Raw genomic sequence first — 26,073 nt, forward strand, 5'->3', positions numbered from 1 at the left:
TTATAGCAACACAAAATGGACTAAGACATTCAATAAAAAAGTAATTCATGGTTATCATGGTAAATTTCGAAACAAATATTTTTAAAAAGAAGAGAAATTGGCTGAGCACAGTGGCTCACACCCACTATTGCAGTACTTGAGTTCAGGAATTCAAGACCATCCTGAGCAACATGGAGAAACCCCCATCTCTACAAAAAAAAAAAGAAAAGAAAAGAAAAATCAGCTGAGCATGGTGGTGTGGGCCTGCCAGCTACTCAGGAGGCTGAGGCTGGAGGATCACTTGACCTCAGGGGTGCAGAGGTTGCAGGGAGCCAAGAACGGGCCATTGCACTCCAACCTCAGTGACAGAGCAGGACCCTGTTTCAAAACAAAAAAAAAGAAAAAAATCTGGGCAACATACAGTCCTTGCCCTTGCAAAGGTAGGAGGTGATTTATAATAAATCTGTCTGTTGCCTGCTAGTAATAGTTAACGTGTCAAATACTTACTATGTGCCATGGGTTAGGTGCTTTAGGTAGATTACCTATTGCATCCTTCGAACAGTCTTGGAGGTGGTTACCAGCATTTTTACTCCCTTATACAGGTTAGCAACTTACCCAGGTTTCTAGATTTGGAAATGGTGGTGATTCTGACCCCAGGAGAAAAGACCTTCGAGCTCGCACTACGAAGCTGCCGGCCTCCAAAGTGCACATGACGACTGCCTTTGTCAGCACAGCTATGAGGCACTTGCGCACCTCCTTGACATCATGGAGCTATGAGCCGGACACTGGGCTGGGCGCTGGGGACACAGTGATGACTAAGGCAGGGCCCTCCCTCAGGTCATGCACAGAACTGAGTGGGAAAAACACATGGATGTTGTCCTTTTCATTGCACAAAAGACAAAACTGACACTTTGAGAAGTCGAGAGGCATTTCTGAATTTTACACGCAATGAAGCATGCAAAAGCTTAGCCCAAGTGCCTGACATGTAGTAAAGCTTGATAAATGTCAGCTGTTGTTATTATTTCCAAAGTCACATAGCTAGTTGGTACAAAGTTGTGGCTCAAATCCAGCTCTTCTGGTTCAAAATTCAATGTTCCTTCAAGAGAAGTGCCTTGCAAGGAAGAGCCTAGCTATGCAGAGGCGGGTTCAGGTTGCATGGTTCCTGAAGCCGATACAACTTGTGGAGAGCTCTTTAAGAAAAATAAAAATTATAAAATATACAAAAATATATGGCCATGTGAATGCATGGCTAGACCCTGTTTCAGGGTCCTAGAAGGGCCTCTGCAAACCGGGTCCTGAAGTTTAAGCTTTCTTACCTCCATGGTAAGACCACTTCTGCCACCACATGTGGAAGATTTGCTACCTGAGTGGTGGGCTGGCTGGCTGGCTACCGAAGTTCCCTTCAGAGACGGAGAGTTTGTGATTCTGTGTCCTAAGATCTATGCAGGAGCACTGTACCCAGACTACCCAGGGGGTCCTGCTCTGGCCCAGGGCTTTAGGGGGCTCTGCCATATCACATATATCCACAACAGAGACATCTGAAGGACTGGTGACTCTCAGGACACAGCACTGCCTGGAACCCAAACATTCGCTCTCATGACCAACACTGGTCAGGCCGCAGGGAAATGCTTCTTCACACCTCTCACCTCGTGTCCTTGGAGCCAAAAGCGCTAGAACCTGAAGGCTGGGAGGGTTTGTGGGTTGTGGAACTGCCATGTGGGAGACAACACTGCTTTGAGGGCAGAGCACAGGAGGGAGTCAGGATTAGCTCATCCAAGCTTTCTTCACAGATCCAATGAATGTAATAGACTCCTACCTAACAAAGCATCCTTTCCCAGAAATGCCAAATGTCCCAATTCTTGTATCTCTTCCCGTTCCGATTCATGGTCCTGGACATACTCATGAGTTAGTGCATTATTCACAAAACCTGCATGTGGCGTTTGAGGAATGTTTTGTAAGAGTGATTCTCCTAACTCTTATATTTGCACGTTTGCAGGTCTAGACATAACACGTAGAAGCAGGGTACCAGTTCTTTTCATCACTCTATAGCAGCAGTGCTCAAAGGATGGTCTGAGGATTCCTGGGAGTTCTGGAGCTCTTCCAAGGAGTCTGTGGGGTCAAAACCATTTTTCGAATACAGGTTGTGCAGCCCTAACCTGAGAATCCAAAATCTGAACTGCTCCAAATTCTGAAACAGTTTGAGCCTCAACATGACCGTCCAAGTGGAAAATTCTACACAGGACCTCATGTGACAGGTCATAGTCACAATGCAGACAACGGTTTCATGCTCAGAATTATCGAAAATATTCTATAGAATTACCTTTGGGCCACATGTATTATGTGTATATGAAGCCTAAGTGAATGCTGTGTTTAGACTCGAGTCCCATCCCAAGATACCTCATGGTATATATGCAAATATTCCCCCCCAAAACTCTGAAAACCAAAACATTTCTGGTCCCAAGCATGTTGGATAAGGGATATTGAACCTGCAATGCTAAGATATAATTTGCTCTGTTCAGGGTAATTCTCTCATGAGTGTACAGTGGAGTTTTCCAGAGGCCACTCAGTGTGTGATGTCATCATCACTCTGAGGACTAATGGAATGTGTGCTTGTGTGTTGGGTTTTAAAAGTTATCAGTTTTAATTTCTAATTTGGCAAAATTGATAGTTATAATTTACATAAACAAAAGGACTCCTCAAAAGGGATCTTTAGGGTCCTCAATAACTTTTTTATTTTTTACTATCTCCAGTAATGGGTACAAGCAAGGTCCTCAATAACTTTTAAAAGTATAAAGGAATTCCAACTTCAAAAAGCTCAAGAGTTGCTTGATATTGCTTTAAGCAATTTTCATGGCATACAGGATAGCACTTTATATGATGAAATAAAACAGTTTTGTAATCTTTTTGTGACAGTGATAATTTATCATACGCCATCCCATTATTTAGTTTGTACATAGCATATAAAATCCATGGTTTAGTTCTGCATCCAAGTATTACTTTGAGAATTCTGTTGATATTTTTAAGCCTTAGCAGAGTGAAATTCACAATTTTTCCAAATTGAAATTGATTTTTAAAAACTAAGAACTATAATGACTCAAGAAAGTTGTCTAATTAGGTATGACTGTCAACAGAAAACAAATTATACAAAATTGCAATTACAACTGGGTAATTGGTGGCTTTGCTGTGGCAAAGCAAGAAAAATAGTTTTTGCTGAAAAAACATGTAAAAATTTATGAAGTATGTATATACTTATTACTCAACCAAACATGGCCCACCCATCATGTGCAATAATAACTAAATTTAGTGTTTTAAATTCTGATGTTTCGTCAATTTTTGGCTATATAAAAACCATAGCTTTATACATTTTTAAGTTTTGTCATTATGAAAGTATATTGTCAAAGTAGACAGGCAGGACATATTTTATTGAACAATTTATTATTCCAATGGATAATTTTTCAATATTTAGACACATGGTATGACAACTTGCCTGGGTCCTGTGAAAGTTAAGGTGTGCCTAGTACTATGGATTGGGTCATTTCTTGCAGAAGTGGGCAAGAGTTTCCAGAATGTTTAGGTCCTGCATCAACCATTTCTTACTCTAGCTGGTAGTTTGGCCACTAAGACAGACAAAGGAAGGTGTAAATCCACACCGATTAGCTTGAATCATAGTGCTTGCTGCCTTTTCTGCAGCTCTGGAATTCCCATCTGTATACATGGAACCTCTTGAATCGTGCAGTGTAAGGCAAACATTTGGCATACGCAGAGGCTGGGACAGGGAAACCACACTGGGACCATGCCTCCCATCCCACAGCATACCCACATGGATTTCAAGGGTGAATGTGAAGTCCTGGGTGAGGAGGAAGAGCAAAGCTTGTCACTTGGGTAGGATTGTCCTTCAGGGTGGCTGACCCAGCTCCTCCCAGGAGGCTGAGTTCTCGGGTTGTGACCAGCTCCGGGGTGCTCCAGGCCTGAGGCATCCCATGGCTTGGCAGGTGCAGCCAACGAAGCTCGACTTACCCAGTTATGGTTTCTCAACACAGGCTGCTTGTCAGGCCAGGAAATCTGGTCCTTCTCCCTCCCACCATCTACACCCCCTCCCCGCCCACCCCAGCTCCCCTGCCCAGGTAAGCCTGTCGGAAGGCTTTTCCCAGACCTCAGCTCTCTTTCTAGGGGCTGCTTAGGCAAAGAGCAAGGTAGACAGCCATGGGTAGATGATGCAGGGTGGCAGCCAATGGGAAGGCAGCGTAGGGTTGCCTTTGCAGAAGGAGATGTGGCAGAGGAAGCCCGGTCCCTTGCACCTTATCCACGTGGTCAAGCTTGACCTCCCTGTCTATGTTGTATTCTTTTCTCTCCCAGCACAGAAGGAAGGATGGAAAAGTGAAGGAAGAGTGACCTGTCAACCTCTGCTGTCCCTTCTGCCCAACAGGAGTATAAGACACACATCAGTTGAGGGTTACAAGGATAGAGAGCGCCATGGCCATGGGTCCTCCTTTTCCTCCTCTTCCTCTCCACTTTCCTCTAATAAGCAGCCCACACTGGGTCTGCACATGGTTGGAAAGGTGATGCCACTGTCTATCCTGCAGGCATCTCATGGCAGGATACTTCAAGGATGTAGGCGCCAGTCTTCACCTGGGTGAAACTCAGAAATATTTGGAAACTCACTGGACAAGGCAAAAGGGGCCAAGGTGGAAAGGTAGAGACAAAGGCAGAGCGCGTGTGTAGGGCAGATGAGTTGCATGAGGCCCAGCCCTGAGAGTCCTGGGTGGTGGAGATGCTAGGGTGTGGTGGGGTGAGGCCAGAGGCTGAGGCTATACCTTGTAAATTCAGTTATCATGAGCACCTACTACGCGCAGACCTTATTCCCTGCAAAAGTGTCCCTTTCCTCACAGCACTTACAATTTTTTCAACAATATATATGCATTGACCATTTACCGTGTACCTGGCTCAAAGCGTCTCTCTGGTGGATAAATATAATTCTAAGACACTTACAATAAAGTGAGAGTCACGTGTGCACACAGATATGAACTGATTAACAGACTGGAATAAGTCATTTAATTTCTAGAGAACTTGAGTTTTCTCATCTATAAGGGAGTTTGACTATTTCTAACATACACTATCTACTTCCAAAAGATTTTGAAATAGTTTCCAAAAACACACATTTATAGTTTTGTTAAATTAGAATTAGAAAACTAAACAGTAAGTAGAAGAAGATAAACCAATGGAAGCGGGGAGGAGACAAAAGAAAAAAGCAAATATGAGGTCAGGTTGGGTTGAGAAGTTGGATGACAACTGCCCTAGCTATGTTGTTACTACAGTGGATCGTCAGATGTGATTTTTGAGCTTCTTGGCAGCCAAGGAGAAAAGAGAAACAAAGGGTTTATATGATTACCATCATGTAGCAAAATAAAACATCAGGTCTTCAGGAGAGAGTAAATCTTTCCTAGTAGTAAATACTGAAGATAATTTACTGTGTGTGCCCTTCCTTATATATGTCATGTAGATTACAATGCTGTTAGTGGTGGTTTTTCCAGGACAAAAAAAAATAATGCAGGTTTTCTTGTGGTCATTTCTTCTGCCAACCATCAACAGATGCCAAGCATATAACATTAAAATGGAAGTTGGCAGAAGGTATTTTTCCTGGGCAGCTAAGCTAAGTGATTCTAATGTATAGTTTTTTGCTTGTTTGTTTGTTTTGTTTTGAGACGGAGTCTCGATCTGTTGCCCAGGCTGGAGTGCAGTGGTGCGATCGCACTCACTGCAACCTCTGCCTCCTGGGTTCAAACAATTCAGCTTCTTAAGTAGCTGGGACTACAGCTATGTGCCACCATGCCTGGCTAATTTTTTGTATATTTAGTAGAGACGGGTTTCACGGTGTTAGCCAGGCTGGTCTTGAATTCCTGACCTCAAGTGATCCACCCACCTCAGCCTCCCAAATTGCTGGGATTGTAGGCGTGAGCCACCATGCCTGGCCCTAAATGTGTAGTTTTTTGGTGATGTGAACTGTTACTAGGATAGAACTCAGAATCCACAGAGAATCGGGTGTATAAGTAGTTTCTCTCATACCATCACCATCCCTGAGTATTGACAAATGTTTTCATTTTTGCCAAGCAGAACGGTGAAAAGTGATGTTTAATTTTAATTGTATTTTGCATTTCTTGAATTATGATTGGTATTAAACATCTTCCTATATGTTTATGGGCCATATATATTTCTCTTTCTGCAAACTACTTGTATTGGCAAAAGCTGCAATTACTTTTGCACCAACCCGATATATATTCTTTGACTTTTAATTGCAATCTTGGCTCACTGCAACCTACGCCTCCTGTGTTCAAGCAATTCTCCTGCCTCCCTCAGCCTCTCAAGTAGCTGGGATTACAGGCGCCCACCACCACACCCAGCTTTTTTTGTGTATTTTTATTAAGGATGAAGTTTACCATGTTTGCCAGGCTAGTCTCGAACTCCTGGCCTCAAGTGATCCATCTGCCTCGGCCTCCCAAAGTGCTGGGACTACAGGTGTCAGCCACTGTGCCCAGCAGCTATTTTTAAAAAAACTGCTTCAATGTCTTCATCTGGATAATGGAGATGGTATAATAGCACCTACCTTATAGGGTTACTTACTCTGAGAATTAAATGAAATAATCCATGTACTTAAAATAGTGTCTAGCACATAGTAAATGATCATCAAGTATTAGCAATTAAAATCATTGTTTTTTTCTTATTCATTAGTATGAGTTTCTTTGTAAATTGTGGAAATACCCTTTGTTATATTTTTCTCAGTTACCGGGAAAACATTTTAATGGTAATTTTCCATACCGAAGTTAAAAACTTTTTCAGTGTGGTTGAATGTATCAGTCTTTTCCTGTATGACTCTGGGTTTTCCATCTTGATTAGAAAAGCATTCCCAGTATGCTATGTGGGTGATGGGTTTGATGGTACCCCAAAATGCAGAATCCTGTAATATACCTCATAACAAACCTACACATATACCCCTTAAGTCTAAAATAAAAGTTGGAAAAAAAGAAAGGCTTTCCCATTACAAAATATAAATCAGTTTACCCATACTGCCTCATAGAACTTACACAGTTTTATTACACTTAAACCTTTGATCCAAATGAAATTTGTTTTGTTTCCATTTTTGCGATCCCCTTCCAACAATAATCCAGGCATCCCAACACCATTGATTGAATATTCTGTTTTCTCCACTGAGTTGAATGGACAGTTTTGAATCTTTCGCTAAAGTTCTGCAGCCCTTTCCCTAGCTTAAGTTCCTTTTGGCTGTAAAGTGTCAGGATAGATGCTGGCCCACTGGATGAGGCAAGCATGAATGTGGAGTAGGGGAAAGAGGTAGAGCAGGGAGCAGAGGCTCTAACTCTCTGTACCATCAGCTTCATGAGTGATCTCAACAAGTCATTTCTGCTTTCTGAGCCTCCGTCTCTCTCTCTAAAATGAGGAGAGACTAGTTGTTTTCTAAGGCCTCTTCAAGTTTGAATACTGTTTGATTCTAGAGATTGCAGAAAGCAAGTGTGCAGGACTGAGTGGGCAGGAACTGAAAATGAAGGCATCCGTGGTATTTGTCAGTCTCTTCTTTGCTGGTCCTGCCCTCTCCCACCGCTCTCCTGTCCAAGGCCCAGGGGCCTGGGAACCAACCAGACCTTAGCCCCAGCAGGGGAGGGCAAGACTCAAGAGAAGCTACTGGTTGAGGGACAGCAGGCAGACAACACAGGCCCTGAGAAAGCCAGCCTGTGCCAGCGCCACTAGAGTCTAACCACCTTCAAGGCCCTAGACCTATCCCAAGAGAAGAAGGGCTGAGTAGGACAGGGAGGCACTGCTCTGAAGGTGGGGCCTGACTGTAGGAATACACACATGCATGCACACACACACACACACACACACACGCACACATCACCTCACCCCCTGATGCAAACACACGAAGGGGGGCAAAATTACTTAAGCTTTGAGGTGAGACAGAGCTGGGTTCAAAGACAGAGCTTGCTCCACCACTTAATCTGTGTGACCTTGGCAAGGTATTTAACTTCCAGAGCATCCTCAAGAATGAATTTCTCAGGATTTTTGTGACAACTCAATGAATCCTGACACAGGGGCTGGGACACAGCAGGAGGCCACTTCAGAATACCCCATGTCCACTCCTGCTCCCTCTCTCTCTGTCCTAGATGCTTGGTCTTTGATAAGGCCATAGCATGGTGCAATAGAAAGAGATATTGGCCTTGGGGTCAGACCACCCTGCATTCGAATCCCACCCATGCAGATTCATTAGCTCACACAAATAGAGCACTCGGCATGGCGCCTGGCCCACAGTGGGCACACTATAAGTGGTATACATACTACTGCTAGGTCCATCTTCAATGAGCCCAGGAGCTCACTGAGAGCAGCATCCAAGCAGGTCCTGGTAGCACAGGGTGTTCAGACCTGGAGGGAACAAGGCCTGAGTCTGAGAGATTCACAAACAAATAAAGGCTTAAGACTGTCACGAAGTAATGATCCGACAGCCCCACTGGGAGTCTTGACACTGACTCATCCTCATGTTCAATTCAGTTCTAGACAGCCGTCACAGACCCATTTCCTGGCCTACACCTGCCATTCCCAGCCAGTCAATAAGCCGCCATCAATAAGGTTGCTGGATAAAATCTAGGACACATGGTTACATTTGAATTTCAGATAAATATTGAATGATGTTTCAGTGTGAGTGTGTCCCAAATACTGCACAGGGCACACTTGCACTAAGACACTCTTATCTGAAATTCAAATGTAATTGTGTGTCCTGTATTTTTATTTGCTGGAGATGGCACCCCACTGGTCACTCACCGCTTATATTAGTAACAACTTACATTTGTGAACACTTAAGAGACCATTACATCAGCTGCACGACCCTCTTTGCAGTCAAGGTCACATCCGCAAGCTGGTACGTTCCTCCTTTGAACAGGTGGCACATGATGCTGTGGCAAGGGGGCGTGCAGTCACTGCTGAGGAGGGCTGGGGCGGGGCTCACTGGGAGTGGACAGGAGCCCTTAGTCAGCAATATCATCATTATTACCTGCATTTAACACACACACACACACAAACCGAAGTGCATTCATTTAACAAACATGTACTAAGCTGGGTGCTTTTCAAAGCCTGTGAGGAGAGATTAACTTACGTGCACAGAGTCTGCTGGCTGGTGGACGGTGGCCAGCCGAACTCTGCAATCCTAGGGGGAGGCGGTCAAATACTTCTCCGTCCTCTCTACCATGCCAATGCTGGAGAATTTCTAACAAGACATTGCAGGTGTGTCTGAATCTTCTGTGTATGCGTTTGTCTCCCTCCTCATCCAGCTCCACTCCTCTCACCTGCAGACTATAGGCTGGGAGCCCCAGCAGGCAAAGTCAGTCTTATTCACATCATAATTCCACTGAGGAGCTCCCAGTGGGTGCCCAGTAGTTACAGGGAGTTATTGACAGGGGTCCCCTCTTTACTAAGCCACTGCTTCTTTGAGACCAGGGGCATGAATGACGCTGGTTACATACTTTCCATGGCCCTGGTCTTCCTTCGGGTCACCGAGGGCCGCTGGACGGAGTCAAGAAGAGAAGGGCAAATACTTGGGTGGGACAGAAGAGGAGAGGCTGAAGACAGGATTAAGGTGGTAAAGTACAAAACACATACCTACGCAGATAACATTGTTTGGGCATCAGCAGTGCTGGCATTTGCTGTGATGGGTGGGTCCCTAAAATTAAAGTTGATTGGATTGGGGAAGGGGTCAGGGCAGGGACAGGTTCACAGTCAAGATACTCAGGGCAGTGCTGAATGCTTCTTAGAACATTAGCACGTAGGAACAGCATTCCATGGCGGGTCCCTGCCCCTCACCCCACCCCAGCCCTTGGCCACTTCATAAGAGCCACACGGCCACCTTGCCGGCATGCTCCCCTTCCAGGCCTTTGCTCTTGCTATTGAATGCTTGGAACGCTCTTCCCTCAGATGTCACTCAGTTGGCTCCCTGCTCTTGCCAGTCCCCTTCTCAACGAAACCAGACCCGCCCATCCTGCTGAGTCCTAGAACTGCCCCATCCCTGCCCTCCTCACCACCTCATCTAGCACACTTTCCCCTGTCCACAGCATCTCTAACTTCTAGAACGTATTTATTTGTTATTTTTGCTCACTGATGTATCCTGACTCTGCAGAATGGCCCCTGGCATGGTGGGTGCTCAGTAAACGTGTGTTGTGTTGAATTTGTTGAACTGAATCTGGAAGGACCTTGACCATCTAGTTGCTTCTAACCAGGTGTGCTATCCCAGTTTCTGGTGGAACATGTTATGTTAAAACAGCCCAGCCAGAGTCCCTACCCCAGGCCTCCCGAGTCAGCTTGATGAGCTCCCCAAGGCTTCAGCTGTTAAAAACCCCTTCTCTGATGTAGTCTCCCCGCTTAGCAAATGGCTTGCCGAGGCTCCCAGGGGCCTGCTTTGTCCAAGGTCACTGTGTAGCTGGGGGCTGAGCCAGCTATCCCCAGTTCTCTGAGCCGTGGAATGCTGCTCCTACACGCTAGGGTTCTAAGACCCATTCAGCACTGCCCCGAGTATCCTGACTCTGCACCTGTCCCAATAGGAATTGGAGCCCATTCCAGCTCTTCAGGTGGATCGAACAGCACCTCCTAGGCCAGTCTGGGGGACCCTCAGTCCATCATCATCAGAGAGTAGTGCCTACCTCACACTACTGTTCTCTGTCTAGTTTTCTCCCAGCCTGGTGCCTAGCACATAGCTGGAGCTCTGTGAATGTTTGCTTCTATTGTTTTCTGTCTTATTGTTGGTGAGCAGATAGGCGGGGACCTTGGTCCAGTTCATCTTCATCTCATGTTCTCCGGTGAGGCTGAGCAGGCACAGGGCTAGAGAAGTGAGGAATGGAAGGACACCCCTGCCTCTCTCACTACGACCTGAGTTTCAGAGCAACAGCCCGTGACAGCGAGAGAACGGGCTTGTCTATTGTTGTGTGGTCTGAGCCAGTCTCATAACCATTTTGTTTCCCATCTTGTAAAATGTGGCTGGCACCCAGGGCGGACACGAGGCTCTCACCTGCTGAGGTATTGCTGGAGGGTCACCAAAGAAACCCAAGGCTGCACTCTTGCTCAATGCATCCCATGGCACCCCCACCCAAGGACAAAGTTCATTTCCTGGGCCTGGAATCCGAAGTTCTTCCACCTTGGCCCCAGTCCCCAACCCCTTGCCTCATCTGCTGCCACTCCTCTCTACACACCCTTCACTCTGGCCACAGTTAGTCACACCTGAGCAGGCCACACCGTTTCACATCTCCACACCTTTACACAAACCGTTCCCTCTGCTAGGAATGTCCCCTCCCTTTGCTACCCTGAGAATCACAGCATCACCAGCCTCTGCAACATGCTGCTTCCTGGTCTGTCTGTATCTGGTGTGGAGTCCCTCGGCCTGGGTTACACCCCTGGCTCCACCACCTACCTGCTGAGTGACTGCAGGCAAAGTTCTCTACCCTCTCAGCCTCAGTTTCCTTATCTGCAAAATGGAGAAGATAACAAGACCATCCTCAGGGGTGTTGTAAGGATGAACTGAGATCATGTGGGATCTGGTCCCTTCCTGGCACACACGAGGTGTAAATGATGGCTGTTAGTGCTGCCCTCAGTGTCCCTAGCAATACCTCACTCTGCCCAGCTGCACTCAGGATCTCTGCCCTCTAAGATGACCCAAGGACCACCCAGGCCAGCTGACTCTGGGGAAACACAGGCATGGGGAGCTTTCCTGTAGTCAGCCTTTCTCTCTCTCTTTCCCTCCCTCCCTCCTTCCCTCCCTTCCTTCTTCCCCCCCCCCCCACTTTCCCTGTACCTTGCCCTCACCAGCACGGCCACCACCTGCTACGACAGGATTTTGCTCTGTCAACTCAGGCTGGAACTGCAGCCCTGACCTCCTGGGTTCCAGCGGTCTTCCTGCCTCAGCCTCCTGAGTAGCTGGGACCATAGGCACGTGCCACCATGCCCAGCTAATTATATTTATTTAATTTTTTTTGTAGAGGCAGGGGTTGGGGTGAGCGGTCTCACTATGTTGCCCAGACTGGACTCCTGGCCTCAAGCAATCCTCCCACCTTGGCCTCCCAGCATCAACCAGCCCTTTCTGATTAATGATTATTGTAGAGAACTATAATGGCAATGGAAACAGAACTCACCGAGAACAGCTGTGTTCTTAGGCAAGGGTCTGGGTCACAACAGGGGTTGGGGCAGTCTGGGGAAGGGGAGAGACTACAGCTGCAATAGGGGTTGCTCCTGCCATGTACCAGGCTTGACTGTGCTCCAGCCCTGAGGGGAAGTGGTAGGGATGGCCCTGCTCACCTTCTGGTTTGATCTTCCCATCTGTCAAGGCCTGCAGGAGACATCACCATCACTCTCTCTCTTCTCTACATCAACCTCTAGAGGACAGAGGGCTGTGGAGTCAGGCTATACTGGTTCAGGTCCCTGCCACGCCTCTTTCTAGGTGTGTAACTTTAAACAGATTGTTCAACCCCGTGCCTCAGTTTCTTCCTCACCTCTAAAGTGAAGACAATAATGATTCCTGCTTCACTGAGCTGATAGGAGGATTAAAGTGTCATCAAGTCTTTAAGATAGTGAGCACAATGCCTGGAAGATAGTAAGCACTCAGGAAATGTAAGTTATTATTAATCATTTCCCTATTCCGGGGATGGGGAAATAGAAGGAAAGAGAAGTAACTTGACCAAAGTTCTTCAGCTTGTAAGTGGTGGAGCCGGGATTCCACCCATGGGCTGTTTGCCTCCAAAGCCAGACAGAGTTCTCTTAATTTTTATGTTCCTTGTAATCGCCCTCACTCCCCAAATTTAAGCTGGAAAAACAATTTTTTTTTTTTTTAAACAGAGTCTCACTCTGTCACCCAGGCTGGAGTGCAGTGGTGCAATCTTGGCTCACTGCAACCTCCACCTCACTGGTTCAAGTGATTCTCCTGCCTCAGCCCCCCGAGTAGCTGGGATGACAGATGCATGCTGCCATGCCTGGCTAATTTTTGTATTTTTAGTAGAGACAGGGTTTTACCATGTTGGTCAGGCTGGTCTCCATCTCCTGACCTCAGGCAATCCACCCACCTCGGCCTCCCAAAGTGCAGGGATTACAGGCGTGAGCCCTGAGCCTGGCCTAGAAAAACAATTTTTAAAAAATACCCTAACTGGCCAGGCGCAGTGGCTCACCCCTGCAATCCCAGCACTTTGGGAGGCTGAGGCAGATGGATCACAAAGTCAGGAGTTTGAGACCAACCTGGCCAACATGGTGAAACCCCTGTCTTTACTAAAAATGCAAAAAATTAGCTGGTTATGGTGGTTCTAACCTGTAATCCCAGCTGCTCAGGAGGCTGAGGCAGGAGAATCGCTTGAACCCAGGAGGCAAAGGTTGCAGTGAGCCGGGATCACGCCACTGTACTCCAGCCTGGCACCAGAGCAAGACTCTGTCTCAAGGAAAAAAAAATACCCTAACTATAATGGCAATGGGTTGAAATATTTCAAATATATGTAAATCCATGAGTTCGTGATAAAAATTAATGATCATTTTCAGAGATGCTAGGGAACTCGCTCATTATTTTGAAAGCAGTAGGGTTTTCAAGCCTCTAGATCTAGGAATGCAATCAAACTCCAGACTGTGGGAAATTCTACAAATTTCCTCAACAAATAAAGTGTAAGGAGGGAAAAGAGAAAAATGGGGACGTATAATTTAAAAGATGCTTAAGGCTGGGCGCAGTGGCTCATGCCTGTGATCCCAGCTGTTTGGGAGCCTGAGGCAGGTGGATCACAGGATGTCAGGAGTTTGAGGCCAGCCTGGCAGACATGGCAAAACCCTGTCTCTCCCAAAAATACAAAAATTAGCTGGGTGTGGTGGTGTACATCTGTGATCCCAGCTACTTGGGAGGCAGAGGCACGAGAATTGCTTGAACCCAGGAGGCAGAGAGGTTGCAGTGAGCCGAGATCACACCACTGCAGTCCAGCCTGGGTGACAGAGATCCTCCTGTCTCAAACATAAATAAATAAAAGAGACTTAAGGTATGGTGACTCATGACTGTAATCCCAGTGCTTTGGGAGGTTGGGGTGGGAGGGTCGATTGAGGCCAGGAGTTTGAGACTAGCCTGGGCAACATAGTGAGACCTCGTCTCTACAAAAAATTAAAAAATTTAGCCAGACATGAAAAGGAAAAAAAAAAAAGAGAGAAAGAGACTTAAGAAACATTAACCATTTGCAATACAGTATATGGACTTTATCTGGACTCGAATTTAAACAATTGTATAAACGAGAAAACTGGAGAATCAAAACAGTTACTAAGTATTTAATATTAAATTATTGTTCTTTTTTAAGTGTAATAATAACAGTGAAGCCATTTGTTAAAGTCCTCTTCTCTTAGAGACACATCTGAAATAGTTACAGATGAAATGCTTCAATATCTGAGATTTGCTTCAAAAGAACCCAGGGTGTATGGCTGGGCTAGAGATGAAACTCAATTGGCTGTGAGTTGGTAATCATTGAAGTGGGGTGATGAGCACATGAGATGAATATATTACCCTCTCCACTTTTGCATATGTTGGAAATTTTCCATATTAAAAAGTGAAATAAAAGTCTGAATGATGTAAAACCTCTTTTTTTTTTTTTTTTTGAGATGGAGTCTTACTCTGTCGCCCAGGCTAGAGTACAGTGGCGCCATCTTGGCTGGCTCAGTGCAGTCTCCGCCTCCCGGGTTCAAGCGATTCTCCTGCCTCAGCCTCCCGAGTAGCTGGGATTACAGGTGCACTCTACCACGCCCAGCTAATTTTTGTGTTTTTAGTAGAGACGGGCTTTCACCATGTTTGTCTCAAACTCCTGATCTCATGATCTCCCACCTTGGCATCCCAAAGTGCTGGAATTACAGGCATGAGCCACTGCTCCTGGCCCAGCGTTCTGCCTTTATAACTGCTTCTAGGAATTGATCGTCTTCAAGGCTCATTTCCCCAACTGCAAAGGGAAAGTGTCTCATGGCGATCACCAACGCCCAGCGCTCACTAGGTGCCAGGCACTCTTCCAAGAACTTGATTTGTTTTCAGTCGATTTCTGAACCCCACTATGGGCAGGGGATTTGAATTGTGCCCATTGTGGAGGAAACCAAGGTCTAAAGAAGTTAGTGGTGGGTTGGGTGTGGTGGCTAACACCTGTAATCCTAGCACTTTGGGAGGCCCAGGCAGGAAGATCCCTTGAGCCCGGAAGTTTGAGACCAGCCTGGCTCACATAGGGAGACCCTATCTTTACAAAAACAATTTTTTAAAATAACTAGACAGGTGTAATTGTGCATACTGTGGTCCCAGCTACTTGGAAATCTGACGCAGGAGGATGGTTTGAGCCCAGTAGGTCAAGGCTGCAGTGAGCCATGATCGTGCCACTGCACTCCAGCCTGGGCAACAGAGCAAGACCCCATCTCTTAAAAAAAGAAAAAAAGAAGTTGGTTAACTTGCCCAGGGTCACAAACAGCAGGTGGAGGAACTCCAGAGCCCTGTGCTCATGTTGTACAATAGGCTGCCTCTCGGTGTGCAGAGCTAACAGTGCGTCTGCATGAGCCCCTGTGGCATCTTTTCTGTATTCACAGGTCCTCCCCATCCTGCCACACCCCTACCTTGCCCACTGCTGGGCCAGAAGAGGCTTGCTAAGGGGGAGGGCTGTAAGAACTTGCCTGTGGTACCTTGCCTTGAGTCAACGTATGTGAGGAAGGTGCTCCTGAGAGTTGCTGACCCATGACTTAGGCAAGGGTGGGGCCCCAGCTTGAAGTGCAGGCAGAACCATGCGGGTGGAGGCAGCTGCATGTTTATCTCCTTCCCCTGGCTGCCCGGGAGCCCTTTACCATCCTAGCCTGAGTGTAGAGAGACCCACAGAGCTTTCTCCCAGGGGTGTGTGTGTGTGTGTATATGTGTGTGTGCGCGCGCGCATTTGGGGAAGGAGCGGGCTGGAGCTCTGAGGCCGACTGTGGGAGAGAAAAGAATCTGTTCGTTTGAAGGGGCACAGAGGGGCAGGAGGCTGGATGTGATGCCCCCAGCCTTCCTTAATGCCTGTTCTCAGCTGTCTCCAGCTGTCTCCAGCTACTGGGAAATGCATATGTGGTGTAGACTGTGGCCACCCTGCTCTCTGGGAGATTATAGTCTAAAGGATTTAAGGATTAAAATCTCCGAACACCCTGCCCTCTGGAGGCATCCAGGCAGGCCTGGCACCATCTCAGCACAGTTCTTTGCTGTCTGGATTCTCCCGCATCCTATCCCTCACTCACTCATTAACTCAGGCCATGTTCTCAAGCACTGGCTCTATGGCAGGCACCGCGCTAGGCCCTGACGGTGTGGTGGTGAATAAAGCACTGTCTCATTTCTCTCAGGTTGCTCACAGTCTATTGAGGATGAAGGAGCAAATGCCTGCTCCATGGTCCCCTCTTCCCAGGAGCCTGGTCAGGCTGAGTTGTGCAGCCCCCTCACATCCCTCTCTGTCTCCAGCCTGGTCTGGATTGATCCTTCTCCCACATGTCATAATCCCTCCCCAGCTGGATCTCCCGGTAGGTTTGCCTTTCAGAGAGTGGGGAATGGTTCCATCTAGATGAGCTCAGTTCAACAGAAAAAATATAACGTGAGACATACGTGCGAGTTACACACATAATTTAAATTGTTTTAGGCCGGGTGTGGTGACTCAGGCCTGTAGTCCCAGCACTCTGTCTGGGAGGCCAAGGTGGGCAGATCACTTGAGCCCAGAAGTTCAAGACCAGCCTGGGCAACATGGAGAGATCCTGCCTCTACAAAAAAAAAAAAAAAATTTACTAGACATGGTGGCATGTGCCTGCAGTCCCAACTACTCAGGGGACTGGGGTAGGAGGATCACCGAAGCCAGAGAGGTCAAGGCTGCAGTGAGCTGTGACCATGCCACTGCACTCCAGCCTGGGTGACAGAGCAAGACCATCTCCATAAATAAATAAATGTAATAGCCACATGAAAAAAATATATAAAGAACAAGTAAAGTTAATTTTAATAACATTTTATTTAACCCGATATACCTAAAATGTGATCACTTCAACTTGTAATCAATATAAAATACGATAACTATTTTGTATCTGCTTTTCATACTATCTTTGAAATCCAGGGTGCATTTCACACTGATAGCACATCTCAACTTGGGCTAGCTGAATATTAAGTACTCACTAACTACACGTGGCTAGTGGCTACCATGTTGGACAGAACAGAGCTAGATGATCAATCCTGGGATCTGGTCCTCTTTACTTAGTTTTGGAGGTGAAAACACAACTCCATTATCCAAGAAACAGGCTCCACCTCCCTGGAAGACTTTGCCAGGAAGAAGGGAGGCTGCAGCCTTGTGTCCCTGCCCAGAACTCCAGCCTGTGGTGCCAAGGAGGAAAATGGGCTGAGGCTGGACCAAGGGTGTGGTCCATTAACCAATCAGAGAGCTGAGCAGGGGTGCATCTGGGAAGCTCAAGGGTCCTACCTGCCTGTGGGCTCCTCTGATTTGGGCAAGAAAAGAGCCTGCAGACGCCACGCCCCTGCTCTGCCATCTCCTCCATTCTGAAGGCCTTTCCACCCACTCCTTCCACTGCATTTGCTGAAACGTCATCCTTAAAATGCTTAAGCTACAAAATTCGGCAAAGAAAGCAGTTATCACAGAGAAGAGACCAGAAGAAAACACACCTATGTTTTAGCCATGCTTTTCTCTAGGTTTTGGGACTAGGTAACTATTTCCTTTTTACTTTTTCTTCCTTCCTGCCTTCCTTCCTTCCTTCCTTCCTTCTTTTCCTTCCTTCCTTTCTTCTACTTCCTTCCTTCCCTCCTCCTTTCTTCTTTCTTTTCTTTTTTGAGAAAGAATCTCCCTCTGTCACTTAGGCTGGAGTGCAGTGGTGAAATCATAGCTCATTGCAGCTTCGACCTCCTGGACTCAAGCAATCCTCCCACCTTAGCCTCCTGAGTAACTAGGACTACAGGCATGTGCCATCATGCCCAGCTAAATGTTTATTTATTTATTTATTTTTGTAGAGACAGGGGTTTATCCGTGTTGCCTAGGCTGGTCTCAAACTCCTGGGCTCCAGTGATCCTCCTGTCACAGCCTCCTAAGTGCTGAGATTACAGGCTTAAGCCACTCTTCCCAGTCCCTCTTCTTTTTACTTTTCTACATTTTCTTTAATTTTTTTTTTTTTTTTTTTTTTGAGATGGAGTCTTGCTCTGTTTCCCAGGCTGGAGTGCAATGCCATGATCTCAGCTCACTACAACATTCGCCTTCTATGTTCAAGCAATTCTCCTGCCTCAGCCTCCTGAGTAGCTGGAATTACAGGTACCTGCCACCATGCCCAGCTAATTTTTGCACTTTTAGTGGAGACAGGGTTTCATCATGTTGTCCTGGCTTGTCTTGAACTCCTGACCTCATGATCAGCCTGCCTTGGCCTCCCAAGTGCTGGGATTACAGGTGTGAGCCACCGTGCCCGGCCTTCTTTAAATTTTCTTAAATTATGAACATATATTGACTACATATATAATTGGAAAAGTAATTTGCTTTATGAACATGTATTGACTACACATATAATTGGAAAAGTAATTTGCTTAATATACATTTTTTAAAGTCTTATCTGGTCTTTAACAACCAGTTAAAATGCCAACTCCCCAGAGTTTGTGGGACGTCAGTCTGCATGGCATTCCTCTGCTGCAGCCCTTCCTCACTGCACAGCCCGCCCAGTACTGGGTTTAACCTGGACCTGTCCTGTCTCTTCTCCAGCATCTCCAGGGTGCAGCCTGGAACAGTGTCAGCCACCCAGCAGGGGCTGTCTCTGTGTTGTGGACTGAGTGACTGAAACCAGCTACAGTCAAAAGGCTCCAACTGGGCCCCTGGGCATGCTCATGCTCCAGGCTCTCTCCAGAAAAACTCTGCAAATCTCTCTCACCCCAGAGACTATCGGCTGCTCAGGGAAAGGTCTGTTTGAAAATGCAGCTGATCAAACACTTGCAACAGGCCCTGAGACATCTCCCAGATCTCGCTGTCACAAGTGCCGCAGAGGACAGGCTTCACAGCCTCAACTACACAGACATCGATGAAATATTTACGAGGCTGCTGGCTTGTGAAACAGAGCTTTGGTTGGGGAGAAAGGGAAGGGATGTGGCGCTCAGTAAGTACCTGTACGTGTCACCTCTCACCGTGCAGGGAGCCTCCCGGCTCAGTGAAGGAGCTGCTATTGACCTCATTTGACCTCATTTGCAGGTTGAGACCTGGCATCCCTGACGCAGGCCGGCATGGTGGCTGAGAGCTGGTCTCTGGGGGCTGACTGCAGGGCTGGGGAGCTGGCCCCTTCACCTGCCAGCTGTGGCCTTCCCCGTCTAGACTGTGAGCTCCTAGTGGGTGGGGAGGGGGCCTCTTGCTTGCTTCTGCTCTCCTAGCTCACTGCATGGCTCTCAGGCCATGCTGGATACACTTTGCTGAATAAATGAGTTCTCGTCCCTACCCTACCTTGGGCAAGTTACTTAACCTCTCTGAGTCTCAGCTTCCTGTCTTTAAAATGGAGATGAGAAAGAAGACCTGCTACCGTGGTGAGGATTAAACAAAACAATCCACGTAGCATCCTTAGCATGGGGCCTAGCACAGGTTAAGTGTTTCACAAATGTCAGCGATTCTTATCATTATTGGCCTGGTCACAAAAGAGCAAAGGGGTTTGGGAAGGAGCGGGGGCCACTCACTAGCAATGGAAGCCCTCCAGGAATGGGCCGGACCCTCCTCTGTCTTCCTCTTGTCCACTCAAGCTAAAAACCTCTCCCTCTGTCTCGCCTTCTACCACCAGGCAGCCCTTCACCAGAATCCCCCCTTACACAGCTCCAGAATCTGTGAATTTTCTCCACCTTCACTGCTCAACGCCAGCCCAGGCCACCATCACCTCTCCCCGATGGCCACACTGGTGGCGGTAGCTTCCTCCAATCTCTTCTCTGTCCTGCAGCCAGGGGGCTTCTAAAATGGCCAATCTGGGCTGGGCGCAGTGGCTCTCACCTGCAATCTCAGCACTTTGGGAGGCTGAGGCGGGAGGATCACTTAAGGTCAGGAGTTTGAGACCAGTCTGGGCAATATGGTGAAACCCTGTCTCTACTAAAAATACAAAAATTAGCCGGACATGGTGGTGCATGCCTGTAATCCCCGCTACTCAGGAGGATGAGGCACAAGAATCGCTTCAACCCAGGAGGTGGAGGTTGCTGTAAGCCAAGATCGTGCCACTGCACTCCAGCTCCAGTCTGGGTGACAGAGTGAGACTCTCAAAAATAAAAACAAACAAACAAACAAACAAAAAATAAATAAAATAAAATTGCCCATCTGAATGGGTACCCACCCTTTCAACCTCCCTTACTCTGTAACTTCCCAAAGCCCTCCCCTGTCCATAAGGCTGGCATGATCTGCCTGATGCCCCAGGTACTTCCCCATCTCACAGCCTTTGCACCGGGTTCCCTCTTTTTAGAACACTCATTCTCTCACCAGCTCCATGTCATCATTCAGGGCTCCTGGAGGACTCGCCTGGACGCGCCCCTCCTCCCATCTACATTACTGCCCTGTTCTTACAGAAGGCAGCTTGTTCTTTTGCTTTGAGGCACTCACCATGAGTGATTCTGTACCCCAGTGTGGGATTTACTTAAGACCTGCTTCCCCTCTAGACTGTGAGCTCCTGGAAGGCGGGGAGGGTGTCTTGCTTCTGCTCTCCTAGCTCACTGCATGACTCTCAGGCTGGGCTGGATACACTGGTTGTTATAAATGAGTTCTGGTCCCCACCCAAGCATGTGGGGAGTGACCCACACTGCTGCCGGGCCAAACTGCACTGAAAAATGGCATTGCTGTGTGGATGTGGCCCTGCCCACCTCGCACACACACAGCAGGAAGGGCTATGGTGCTCTGGCCAGGCAAGCAGAGGTCATGGACACAGCACCAACATCTGCCCACCCCTTCCCGGTGACCATCCTTCCTCCCACGGCCGAGCAGTGCTCTGTCATTATGGATGGCCTGTGCAGTTGGGGTCATGCAAGAGGGCTCCGGCGCCTGGCCCCGCCTGGCTCTCCGCCGTTCCCAGGTGTCTTTTCCCCACCACTCCCTCCTTGACCCAGACCTCCCCTTTAATGTTGTTCCTCTGGGGATGTTTGTCTCCCACCAGAGGCTTACCCAAGGAAATGAATGTTTAGTGATGGAATGTTGAGTCTGTTCCAGTCTCGACCAAGGGTAGACTGCTGGGAAGGGGTCCCTCAAACCCCACCTCTTGGCCTCCTTCCCTGTGAATACAGTGGCTTTGACAGTGGCTTTGCCTGGATCGGCCTCCAACCTCACTCGGGCTAGGCCACCTTCCTCCTAGCATTCAGTTCAAAGTTGGCGCCTCATGTTTTCCTTTCTCCACGCCTTCATTTGTATGCCATTCTGCTCCCCTGCAGGGCCCCAACACCACTGTCTCGTCTATTGAATTCTACCCTTTTCTTCAAGATGCAGTTGAAAAGGCACCCCGCCCACGCCAACCCTTTTTGATCTCCTGATCAGATATAACTTCTCCTTCTTCTGAATCCTCCAAAAGCACAGCGCTGATAACCATCAATCCTATATGGCTTTGTCTGAAGGATATTGGGGGTCCAACAGCTGTCTCTGCTGTACCTGACATTCTAGAATGTTATGGTTCTTTGTTGCATGTTGTGGGAAGTAGAAAAGTTCCTTTTTAAAGTTTTCTTTCTTGTTAAAGATAAGTGTGCTAATAACTTTGTTAAGCCCTATCCTATGCAGCTGTTAGACACGCCATGATTACAGGCACGCAGTACATTCTATGTCCTTGTACTTTAACCAAGATATCTGTGCTGGACGTGCTCACAGGCATGTCCCAGCTCTCCACTGCTTTTACCTGTTTAGAAAAGTTTTAAGTTGTTAACCAGTCAGGTTTTAGTTAGATGGTGAGGTCTCCCTAGCACCTAGCATGGTGCCGGCACACAGTAAGTTCTCAGCAAATAGTTCTGTGATTCAGTATGGATGTTCAGAGCAGTGGCTCTAACTTGTCAGACCTGTCGTGTGCCAGGCACTATGCTGAGCCCTGTCCAAATGTCATCTCACTGAGTCCTCACAATCACTCTCTGGGTCAGGCACCAATAGTCCCCAATAAGAAGTAACCCCACAGGGCCGGGGTTTGTGTCTGTTGCGGTCACAGTTGTACACACATCAGTGCTTGACATGTAGTTGGCCCTCATAATTCCTGCAGCTGTGAACCATGGCGACTCAGGATGTTGGTGCCTGCCAAAGGCTTCGGCTTTGTGTCCTGCGTTTTGGAGACTGTCTAGTGCAAGGGGCGTGGGGAGGCAGGAACAGGACCACAGCAGAGAGGGGTTGTGCAACCAGACTCTGGGTGGCCAGAGAGTGTCAGGTTCCTCTCTGTGGGACTGTGGTGGGATGAGAGAGGCAGGAAGAACCCCTGTGAAGAACAGCGAGACGGGCAGGTGGGAAGGGTAGGGGCCGGGGCCTGCAGGGTGATGGCAGGATTTGAAGTGGAGGGCTGCCGCGGTTGAGGCCCAGCTATACCCAGGAGGGAGAAAGCAGCCTGATGCCTGAGCTGGCCCAGTCCATTCGCCTCTTGTGACCCTGAGAGCCTTCTTACTGTGCGTGAGCTGGGCCCTATCTAACCCCTTCCTCTGCCCCTCACATCATTGGCCTCAAAAGCACAGCTTCTCTTTTTGCCAGTTCAGTGGGGAAGCAGAGAGTGGTGCAGGCTGGGTGTTTGGGTCTGTGTGTGTGTGTTATTGGATAGGATCCGAGGAGAGGAGCCTGGATATCTCTGATTCTACTCACCTAGGAGGTCTGAGACCCTCCCACTCCCAACCTCAGTGTTGTCACTGAATCCCTCTAGAGGTAATGGTGCCTGAGCTGGGGCCAAATGCATTCTTCTTACTGGCCTTGACCCCAGCGTGTCATGTAACCCTGTGATAGTCACTCAACCTCTTTGGCCTTGTGCTTCCATGTCTGTAAAATGAGAAATCACCTCCATCCACACCTTTGCCCCCCCCCCACCGCCAACCCCACTACTTGGGAGGCTGAGGTAGGAGAATTGCTTGAACCTGGGAGATGGAGGTTGCAGTGAGCTGAGATCGCACCAATGCACTCCAGCCTAGGTGACAGAGTGAGACTCTGCCTAAAAAATGTGTGTGTGTGTGTGTGTGTGTGTGTGTGTGTGTATATACACACACACACTAACAAAAATTACTACAGAAAGTTGGTCTTTCTTTTATTTATTTGTCTTTTTTTTTTTTTGAGATGGAGTTCTGCTCTTGTTGCCCAGGCTCCTGGAGTACAATGGCATGAACTTGGCTCACTGCAACCTCTGCCTCCCAGGTTCAAGCAATTCTCCTGCCTCAGCCTCCCAGGTAGCTGGGATGACAGGCGTGTGCCACTGTGTCCAGCTAGTATTTTTAGTAGGGATGGGGTTTCATCATGTTGGTCAGGCTGGTCTCAAACTCCTAACCTCAGGTGATCCATCCTCCTTGGCTCCCCAAAGTACTGGGATTACAGCATGAGCCACCGTGTTAGGCCTGGTTAGTCTTTCTGAAGCATGACTTTGAACATGTCATTTCCCTGTTCAAAAACAACCTTGAGGGTGGGAGGATTAAAAAATAAAAAACAAAAGAAAACAACCTTGAGGCCAGGCACATTGGCTCACTCCTGTAATCCCAGCCTTTGGGTGGGCAAGGTGGGAGGATCGCTTGAGCCCAGGAGTTCGAGACCAGCCTGGGCAACATAGTGAGACACCGTTTTTACAAAAAATAAAATTAACCAGGCATGGTATGCATGCTTATAGTCCTAGCTACTTGAGAGGGTGAAATGGGAGAATTGCTTGAGCCTGGAAGGTCGAGGCCACAGTGAGCCATGATCATGCCACTGCATTCCAGTCTGAGCGATAGAGTGAGATTCTATCTAAGAAAAATAAGAAATAAATAATAAAATACAATAAAGCTTGAAACTCCCCATTACTTCCCTGCCTTGTACAAATAGATAAAGCCTATCGTGGCTGTGGAGATTTGAGGATGTGACCCCAACAACCTCACCAGCTATACCCTGGGAAGCCCCTTACAGTTTCTGACTCTCCCAAGGCCCCCTCCCCCAGCCCTCAGCCACCCCAGCACTGCCTGTCCCTCCTGCCCAGGGGTGAATCTGAAAGGACCTCATCCTTCTTGAAAATGGCTTCTACCAATTGTGTCAACAGGGACAGAGACAACAGACATGACAAATGAATGAACAAATGAGTAACTGTGGGACTGAGCTGCCTTCTGTGGTAGAAATTAATTATTTCTGCAAATCAACAAGAAGTTGGGAAAAAATAAAAGAAAAGAAAAAGAAAAAAGAAATTAATTATTTCATTAAACAATATTTGTGGAACCCTTAAGGCTAACACTAACAGCTAACACCAAGAGCTTACTGCGTGCTGGGCACTCTGCATATATTATCATTTAATCCTCATGACAATCCTATGAAGTTAGTACTATCGTGATCCCCCATTTTACAAATGAGGAAACTGAGGCTTTAAGATGGGAACTCACTTGTCCAGAGCCAAACAGCTTTTAAATAGGGAGCCGGGCTCTGGAGCAAAGCTGCCTACCACTGTTGCCTGGGCTTTTGACTACCACACCTGTCTCCAGAGGCCAGAGGAATGTTACACGAATGTTTAATATTTGAGTAATGTCAGCCACGCGGGGTGGCTCATGCCTGTAATCCCAGCACTTTGGGAGGCCAAGGTAGGCAGATAGGCTGAGGACAGGGGTTCGAGACCAGCCTGACCAACATGGTGAAATCCCATCTCTACCAAAAATACAAGTTAGCTGGGTTTGGTGGTGGGCACCTGTAGTCCCAGCTACTCAGGAAGCTGAGGGTGGAGAATCATTTGAACCTGGGAGGTAGAGGTTGCTGCAAGCCGAGATCACACCACTGCACTCCAGCTGGGCAACAAGAGTGAAACTACGTCTCTAAAAACTTTTTTGTTGAGTAATGTCAAAAGACCACCTCATGGGAACATGTATAACACCTCCCTAGTTACTTGGGAGGTTGAGGCAGGACGATGCTTGAGCCCAGAAATTCAGACTGCAATAAGCCATAGTCACAACACTGCACTCCAGCCTGGGCAACAGAGCGAAACCCTGTCTCAAAAAAAAAAAAAATGAGGTGGGGGACATATAAGCAATGTCAAGGTAATAGAGTCCAACATCTGAGAAACCCGAGAGCACTAACAATGTCAGCATGTCTCAGGAATATAAAGATTTTGTATAATGCTATACTTAGCCAAATATTTATCAACCTACTACATCCATGTCAGGCACTATTTTAACCCACAGGTACAGGGCAATGACACAACACCCCAAAACTCCTCCTCCTCTGTAGCTCACATTCTAGTGGGAGAGAGAAAGAGAGAACTAAACAACAACAATAAAATGTCAAAGGTAACGACTGACAAAGGAGAAGTAAAGCTTAATCAGAAAAAAGGGACTGTCCAATGTGGTGGGTGGGAGTATGTGGGTGACATTGCTCCTTTGTATAAGACCAGGAAGACCACCCGTGAGGCGATGTCTGAGCAGAGCAGTGAAGTTAGTGAGGGAGGAAGTCACACAGTGCTCTGTAGAATTTCCAAACAAGACACAGCCCGTGCAAAGGCCCTCAGCATGCTCAGCCCAGTCCAAGGAACAGCTAAGAGGTCTGTGTGGCTGGACTGCAGAGTGAATGGGAGAGAAAGATCAGGAGGGATTCACAAGCATGAACGTGCTGAGGCTGATGAAAGTCAGGCTGTGCATAATGCCACACCTGAAATATATTAATAGATGCAACTGATGGAGTGCATTCCACACACCTGGCACTGCACTCAGTCCAGCTCACACAAAAACTGCTATAGGAGCTTAGAGCCAGTCAAAGAAACTTCACAGCGCCATATGACAGGCACTACATCAGGGTGCTAGGGAACTACAGAAGAGGAGCATCTAACCCCAACTAATGGGCAAGGAGGCTTCCTGGAGGAGGTGGCATTCAAGCTGTCAAGCAGGAAAAGGAAAACATTTCCAGGATGCAGATGCAGAGA

General features: G+C 47.6%; 1 long non-coding RNA gene across 4 annotated transcripts; it reads right to left on the reverse strand.

The window, feature by feature from the left end:
* Positions 1–4,862: 4,862 nt before the first annotated feature.
* On the reverse strand, positions 4,863–20,723 carry LOC108593299 (uncharacterized). Of its 4 annotated transcripts, none has more exons than XR_004728867.3 (7): positions 12,510–20,723; positions 12,316–12,392; positions 11,435–11,488; positions 9,637–9,697; positions 9,134–9,337; positions 8,826–9,031; positions 4,863–8,406 (listed from the first exon to the last, which is right to left on the reverse strand). It is a non-coding gene; the product is annotated as an uncharacterized LOC108593299 (long non-coding RNA). The 4 variants fall into 4 exon arrangements; XR_013521906.1 differs by having other exon boundaries at positions 12,153–12,392; XR_004728869.3 differs by lacking the exon at positions 12,510–20,723 and having other exon boundaries at positions 8,826–8,985; positions 12,316–12,394.
* Between the last annotated feature and the right edge of the window lie 5,350 nt (positions 20,724–26,073).

The sequence above is a fragment of the Callithrix jacchus genome, chromosome 9 (assembly GCF_049354715.1).
Source record: "Callithrix jacchus isolate 240 chromosome 9, calJac240_pri, whole genome shotgun sequence".
Taxonomy (NCBI): domain Eukaryota; kingdom Metazoa; phylum Chordata; class Mammalia; order Primates; family Cebidae; genus Callithrix; species Callithrix jacchus.